The sequence below is a fragment of the Erythrolamprus reginae genome, chromosome 2 (genome assembly GCF_031021105.1).
Source record: "Erythrolamprus reginae isolate rEryReg1 chromosome 2, rEryReg1.hap1, whole genome shotgun sequence".
NCBI classification, from domain to species: Eukaryota; Metazoa; Chordata; class Lepidosauria; order Squamata; family Dipsadidae; genus Erythrolamprus; species Erythrolamprus reginae.
Window position 1 is genome coordinate 264156311 of NC_091951.1, and position 6254 is coordinate 264162564.

The window sequence follows — 6254 nt, forward strand, 5'->3', positions numbered from 1 at the left end:
AGTGATTGCTATAATTGTGAAATGTGTGAGACTCATGTAGCATAATTAAAGAGCGCACTGTTATTATCTAGTCTCTATCTGGGAAGTGTTTCTCTGGGTTAAAACCATTTCTAGTTTTAAATGAAGCATCATTTGATATATGTATACTGTATATACATTAGCAGTAAAAGAGCAGTGTCCTTCAATTGTGTTGGTTGATCATCTTTTTGTTGCTATTGTTAAAAGACGTTTTAACAAGCAGTTTGTTTGATCAGATGACATGACAACAACAATAATAATTAATAATTAATAATTAATAATTAATAATTAATAATTAATAATTAATAATTAATAATTAATAATTAATAATTAATAATTAATAATTAATAATTAATAATTAATAATTAATAATTAATAATTAATAATTAATAATTAATAATTAATAATTAATAATTAATAATTAATAATTAATAATTAATAATTAATAATTAATAATTAATAATTAATAATTAATAATTAATAATTAATAATTAATAATTAATAATTAATAATTAATAATTAATAATTAATAATAATAATTTATTGGATTTGTATGCCGCCCCTCTCCGCAGACTCGGGGTGGCTAACAACAATAATAAACACAACATGTACAATCCAATAATAAAAAACAACTAAAAACCCCTATTATAAAACCAAACATACACACAAACATAGCATGCATAACTTGTAATGGCCTAGGGGGAAGAGCTATCTCAACTCCCCCATGTCTGGTGGTATAAATGAGTCTTGAGTAGTTTACGAAAAACAGGGAGGGTGGGGGCAGTTCTAATCTCCAGGGGGGAGTTGGTTCCAGACGGCCGGGGCCGCCACAGGGAAGGCTCTTCCCCTGGGGCCTGCCAAACGACATTGTTTAGTCGACGGGACCTGGAGTAGGCCAACTCTGTGGGACCTTATCGGTCACTGGGATTCGTGCGGTAGCAGGCGGTTCTGGAGGTAATCTGGTCCAATGCCATGTAGGGCTTTAAAGGTCATGACCAACACTTTGGATTGTGACCGGAAACTGATCGGCAGCCAATGCAAGCCACAGAGTGTTGAAGAAACGTGGGCGAATCTTGGAAGCCCCACGATGGCTCTCGCGGCTGCATTCTGCACGATCTGAAGTTTCCGAACACTTTTCAGAGGTAGCCCTATGCATTGGTGACAGGCTGTTACGATAATCTGCACCTCCAAAACTCTTCTTTGTGACCTTCCCCCTCCCCCAATTGACCCCAATCTAAAATTTGAGGATGAATTTTTCTGACATTCTGAGGACGAAACCCATAGGAGATGGTTTAGCAAAGCTCTAGGTTTAGAAAATAAATAATTAAAATGTTCAATTCGTTGTGGTTCCTCAGATCATTCAAACATAAGAGTGGGCCTCAATCATCCCCAAGTGGTTCCACATTTTGCAAATGTTTAAAGTTGTTTTCTCACAACTGGGTAGAAGGGTGTTTTCTGAAACTCCTTCAGCTACGCAGGGCTGTCAAACTCACAGCTCGCAGGCTGAATGCATCATGCGCTGTCCACGCCCAGCTTGGCAAAGGGGAAAAAAGTCACAATATATCACATGATGCTGCCATGACGATGTGGGTTTTGACACGGAAAACAGGACTTTTTTTATTTCAAGACTTGAAGGAAAGTTGCAAAGACAGCACTAAGTTGGCTGAAGGCAGAGTCACTTTAAGGTGCAAGGGGATTTTGGATGCCAAGTAAAAGCAATAAGAGAGCAGCTCTACATTTTGTCTGTAAAATTATAATGATATATAATCTAATTATGCCTATCATTATTACTAGACGCCAAGAATCGAAAGAAATTTCTCTTTCAAAGGAAACCAAAGGCTCCTGTGTTATGTTGACCAGATCTCGCTGATCACTATAACAGTGGTTCTCAACCTTTCTAATGCCGCGACCCCTTGGTACAGTTCCTCATGTTGTGGTGACCCCCAACCATAAGTCTAGTGCCAATTTTCCCAACAGAGCTTTAAGCTGATTGGTAGGAATGCCAGAGGGACACACCTGATTGGTTGGATTGTAAAAATAAATTCCAAGGCACCAGCTTTAGTTCCTAACACCATGGGAAATTTGTCTTTCCCCCTGGTCTTAGGCGACCCCTGTGAAATGGTCGTCCGACCCCAAAGTTGATCGTTAATACTCCATGAGTATTAATGTTACTCTTCAGTAGTAATGTCCAATAACCATGTGATTATATTTATTTATTTATTTATTTATTTATTTTACATGCCATCCATCTCACTGCCAAGCTGCTCTTTAGAGTTAGAGTTTATTTATTTTTATTGATTGTTTTGTCAAGTACATATTGGTAGTATACAAAGATATAACAATGTTGATATACAGTACATGATACTAGTAAGAGAGAAACATTAGGACAGGGAAAAGGCTGGAGCCAAATGATAATAACTTAATTTGCTTCCACTAAAGAAGAATATTTGTAGTTCAGGCCCTGGTTGAAATGAGGGGTACTTGCAGATGTTTCCTTAGCCAAGGTAGGTAGCATCATTAGTACTCTCATTAATTTTCTCCTTATTTCTCATGGGTTTTCCTCCAAATCCATTTTTAAAAATTTTGCCTTTTTTTTTTTTTATAGAATAGAATAGAATAGAATAGAATTTTATTAGCCAAGTGTGATTGGACACACAATGAATTTGTCTTGGTGAATATGCTCTCAGCGTACATAAAAGAAAAAGATACATTTGTCAAGAATCATGTAGTACAACACTTAATGATTGTCACAGGGGTCAAATAAGCAATGAAGAAACAATCAATATGAATAACAATCTTAGGATACAAGCAACAAGTTACAGTCATACAGTCCTAAATGGGAGGAAAAGGATGATAGGAATGATGAGAAAAACTAGTAGAAATAGAAGTGCAGATTTAGTAAAAAGTCTGCAGTTCATTTATATAAATGTCCATCTTTGGTAGCACACATAATTAATAGAACAAAATGCCAAATAATCAAAATAGTGAAGAACAAAATATTGTTTCTATTAGAGTTTCTAATATTTATGAATATGTTTTACTTGTAACCTATTATTTAAAATAGTTTTAAAATCGCTCATTTAGTTTTTTTCTATTTGTTTTCTATTGTTACTAGACAGTTATTAAATATTTTTTTCTTCAATTATCAATGTTAAAGGACGACAGAAGGAGAGAAGGAGGACAGAAGGAAAAGGGGGGACATGATCGAAACATTTAAATATGTTAAAGGATTAAATAAGGTTCAGAAGGGAAGTGTTTTTAATAGGAAAGTGAACCCAAGAACTAGGGGGCACAATCTGAGGTTAGTTGGGGAAAAGATCAGAAGCAACGTGAGAAAATATTATTTTACTGAAAGAGTAGTAGATGCTTGAAACAAACTTCCAGCAGATTGGGTTGGTAAATCCACAGTAACTGAATTTAAACATGCCTGGGATAAACATATATCCATCCTAAGATAAAATACATGAAGTATATAAGGGAAGACTAGATGGACCATGGGGTCTTTTTCTTCAATTTTCTATGTTTCTTTTTTTTTATAAAGGTTTTGTTTCAGTTTTATATTTTCTTAGGCTACTCATGGGATCAAACCTGTTCTTAGCATAATGCTGTGCATGTATCTTTGCCCCTGGGAAAGCCTAAATAATTTTGCTCCTTTCCTTAAATTGCTTATTGCTCCCACCTAAAAGAGAAAGAAAGAAAAAACCCCGCAGGGAAATGAAGTCCATCTCATTTGGAGCCGAGGAGATATTCAAAGGCAATATCTTTGCAATATGCTTTCGCCAGTAGGTGGCGCTAAAAGCACAAACGTCATCATTTAGTCTAGATGAGAAAAAAAAAAGCCGCCGGGTTGTCAGCTCCAACGTAGCTCGCCGTGATCGTATAGTGGTTAGTACTCTGCGTTGTGGCCGCAGCAACCTCGGTTCGAATCCGAGTCACGGCACATGAGGAGCACGTTTTTAATCCCAAAACTCTCTCTTATCTTGTTTAACGGTTTCCTAATTTTAAAAAGTTATGAAAAGTTACAGAAAACTATTCCAGATAATGTGGTTTAATGAGCCACTCATATCCCCTTACTCTCTACGTAAAGGTATACTTGCTAGTTGAAAAATAGCCACAATTGCAGCTCTCCAAATAATGCAGGCCTATTATTTATTATTTCATGTGTAAAATAATTGCTGATTTTTTTAAAAAAAAATAAGGTTACCATGTGCATTACACTCTCCTATTAAGTCCCAAGTGTTTCTGAAGAGCCTATGGTGTTTGAAATACATAAAATAAACTTTTTTTAAAAAATGCACTGCTTGGTAACCTCTTGAGTTTCAAACAAAGGTATTTTTTAATTTTTTAATTAATAAAATAACATAAAAAACCCTTTAAAAATTTCTCCTTTTGCTGGTTTCTTTTTCTCTCTTTTGCCGTGACTCGGATTCGAACCGAGGTTGCTGCGGCCACAACGCAGAGTACTAACCACTATACGATCACGGCAAGCTATTGGAGAAACTGTTCAAACTGGATTGGTTTGCATCCCCCTCTAACAGAGCTGTGAGACTACTGCCCTCTAGTGTCAATCCATACAATTGAAACTTCGTCCTAATTGTTCATTTCATTTTAAAAAATTTCTTTCGTTACTTTTATCTTACTATAAGGATTTTTTTTTTTTGCTCCTATGTGGACACATATTACATTTCGCACAAATGTATTGTAGCTTTCTGTTATTATTATTTTTTAAAAAAATATGTTACACTATAACTTTATATAATTTTGACTTCCCATTTCAGATGGAGATTGGGAATAGGAGGGCTTTGAAATACAGTATTAATTCCATAACATCAGACATCTGCAAATGGATTTTATTTAAAATAAAATCAGGGAGCGCAGTGCAAATAAAAATAATTAAAGGAAGAACAGGTTCTTCTCGCCTTTAAGCCTCAAGGACATTAAGATAAACTGATCAAGGAGAGAGTTAACCTAAAAATAAGGAGAAATTTTCTGACCGTGAGAACAATCAATTGATAGAACCGACTGGACACTTTCAAGAATGGAATGGAATGGAATGGAATAGAATAGAATAGAATAGAATAATTTATTGGCCGAGTGTGATTGGATACACAAGGAATTTGTCTATTGGAGCATATGCTCTCAGTGACAAATTCCTTGTGTGTCCAATCACACTTGGCCAATAAAGAATTGAATTGAACTCTACTCTACTCTACTCTATTCTGTTCTGTTCTTGAAAACTTCCAGTGATGAAGTTCCTACAACTTCTGAAGAGATTAGACAGCCATCTGTCAGAAAAAGTGCAGGATCTCGTGCTAGGGTAGAGGTGAGGGCGGGGGGGGGGGGGGGACGGAGGTAGAGTAGAAGATCTACAAGATCTCTTCCAACTCTATCAATTTGCTAATCTTAAATATCAACAGTTCAGGAAGGTTTCAATTGGATTGACAACATTCCTATCACCCATTTCCTCCTATTTATGACTGCAACTTGTTGCTTGTATCCTTAAGATTTTTTATTAATGTTGATTGTTTCCTCATTGCTTATTTGACCCCTATGACACTAATTAAGTGTAGTACCTCATGATTGATTCTGGACAAATGTATCTTTTCTTTTATGTACACTGAGAGCATATGCACCAAAGACAAATTCCTTGTGTGTCCAATTACACTTGGCCAATAAAGAATTCTATCTTCTTCTATCTTGGCAAAAGAAAGCTCAGGACCCTATTGGTTGGAAATATGCAGAAGAGGCCTTCATCCTGCAGTGGATATACACAATGGCTAAAATGATGATGATGATGATGATGATGATGATGATGATGATGAAGATATGTATGTAATGTATGTATGTATGTATGTATGTATGTATATATGTATCCATCCATCCATCCTCCCATCCATCCATCCATCCATCATCTCTCTCTCTCTCTCTCTCTCTCTCTCTCTCTCTCTCTCTATCTATCTATCTATCTATCTATCTATCTATCTATCTATCTATCTATAACAACCTCAATGGTTAATCTTCCTTGATAATGCTTTAGAAACTTTTACTGCAATGGTAATGGCTTCCTACCCAGTGAACAAATCCAAACTTATAGAGAGCTATTAGTTAGTATCATTTTATTCTTTGTGTCTAGGAGACTGGGAAGCTCCAGATTGTTGTGGTTAGCTCTGGCCCAGCTCCTGCCCAAGCAATGTGGAGGTGGATGTGGGGGAGACATCCACATGCCGCAGGCCTGT

At 36.0% G+C, this 6254-nt stretch overlaps 2 non-coding genes across 2 annotated transcripts; one reads left to right on the forward strand and one right to left on the reverse strand.

Moving 5' to 3' along the window:
- Positions 1 to 3886: 3886 nt before the first annotated feature.
- TRNAH-GUG (transfer RNA histidin (anticodon GUG)) lies at positions 3887 to 3958 on the forward strand. The gene has a single exon. It is a non-coding gene; the product is annotated as a tRNA-His (tRNA).
- Positions 3959 to 4431: 473 nt separating this feature from the next.
- Positions 4432 to 4503, reverse strand: TRNAH-GUG (transfer RNA histidin (anticodon GUG)). The gene has a single exon. It is a non-coding gene; the product is annotated as a tRNA-His (tRNA).
- Positions 4504 to 6254: the final 1751 nt, after the last annotated feature.